Here is a 1,989-nt window from a genome sequence, read left to right as displayed (position 1 = left end):
AAAATATATGACAGGTATATTTTTAAAGTAGTCCCTATCAAATTATTAAGCTTCCATGTAAAGATAATCTCAGTGAGCATTGTAGTAAAGAAAAGAGAAAAAAACCCTGAAGTCCAGTATGTATGGTGAGCCTGAGACCTGGCAGCAAGGCTGAGAATAGAGTCTCCCTCTTCTGATTCTCCATTTAGTGCTCTTGCTACACTCCCCTCAATAGTCTACACTCCCCTCAATAGTCTAACAGTGGGTGCAGGGAATAAAGACAGCTAAAAACTGGGAACCCCTAGAAGGGCACACAAATAGAACATGGATTCCAAATGGAGAGAGTAGAAAACATTTCCCAAAGGAGATAGCACACAACTTTAGAGCTGACCAAGTAAAATGCTCCAAGCAGGGAGAGTGGCATATTTCAAAATCCCAGATCTGGAAGGTTGGAACCTAGTCAAGGATTGCAGCTCAACCAGACATCTGGGAGAGCGGGAATGTGGGACCGAGGAGGCTGGGCAGATAGAAGAAGAGTACGTGCCTGCTATGCCGTACTAAAGACTCTACAAAGATATTTAATATTTTATAAAGAACTGATTAGTAAAATATATCTGTTGAATAATTATTTTGGCTAAGGGAAATATTGTATGAACAGTTCAGTGAAGGAAAATCATTGTGTCAGGCACTGTGCTAGACCCTAGAGATAAAAATATAAATAAGATATGGTTTCTGCTCACATGTTAGATGGAAATAAGGATTAAAACATTGATTTCTGGTTCCCTATAAAGAAAACCTACCCACAGAGCATACGGAGGGCAGAATGCTTAATGGGTAAAATTGGGAAAAATATCATATACTTTGCATCAGTATACTTAGCTAATACATTAAGATACAAAACTCAGTTGGGTTTCCAAAGTAAGGGCCCTTATTAGACACCTGGAAGTTTCCTTTTGTTTTTATCATTAATTTTCTGAGTATTCCAGAAAGTTTTACTTTGGAGCTTTACTCTCTTATAGAACAAACACTTAACCTTTTTGTTTTGGATCTACATGTTGGGTGCATTTAATTGATTGAGAACCATTGATGTGGGTGTGGGTGTGTATGAGCATGCGCACACATTGGAAAATAAGTTATTCTTTCTTCTGACTTCCTTGGTTGTGTTTGCTTTTGCGTATTGTTAGCCTTCCCAAATACTTAATGACTAATCAAGAATGTGACCACCCCTGTTGTTACCACATTGAAGAAGGTTAGTCAAGGCAAATCCTCTTTCACTGGCTCTTTTATCTTTTTTTAAGAAAATCAATTCTAGAGGCATTTCCTTTTAGTATCTTTATTTTCTCTTATCGCTACAAATCCAACTCTTCTGTTAACTATAGCTTTTGTCCAAGAGAAATGACAGGGATTCCTTAGCAACACACTCAGTCTTTGAACACTGTGGTGATAAAAGCAAGCTAACCTGGCATCTCTCGGAGGGTGCTCTGCAAAAAGAGCATTGTAATGTGGAAGAAGGTGTAACACTGAGACACTGAACACGTATTTATTTACCTCACTGCTGTGCTGTGAAGACAAACATGATAAACTTGTTCTAATCTCTTGACTTTAATCTCCTCAAAAGATAGGAATAGGAGTGGGAAATTTTGCAAATGAATATGAAACATACATATAGAAACAAACAAAATTTACTAAATTTTCTGCTTTTGTTCTCTTAGTCTGGACCATAAAACATTGGCTATAGCAATTATAATCTTAAAGTGAAATTAATATTGAATTATTTAGACTGTGCTATGCTCCAGGTCCACTGATAATAATTTTTTAAGTTATGTTTGAATAATTGATCAGCCATTTTTGGTCATGATTATGAAGCACAGTAAATTTATTTTTATATAAATTATTTTGGGTCATGATTTAAAAGCACAGTTAAGGAAGCCACCTCTTTGGCATACCATAACAGATGATAATTACAGTTTAACTGCCAATCAGACTCTTCATGTTTGATAGGAATTATCA

The sequence above is a fragment of the Suricata suricatta genome, chromosome 1 (assembly GCF_006229205.1).
Source record: "Suricata suricatta isolate VVHF042 chromosome 1, meerkat_22Aug2017_6uvM2_HiC, whole genome shotgun sequence".
Lineage (NCBI taxonomy): Eukaryota > Metazoa > Chordata > Mammalia > Carnivora > Herpestidae > Suricata > Suricata suricatta.
The sequence above is the reverse complement of the archived record's forward strand: the minus strand, read 5'-3'. Positions refer to the sequence as shown.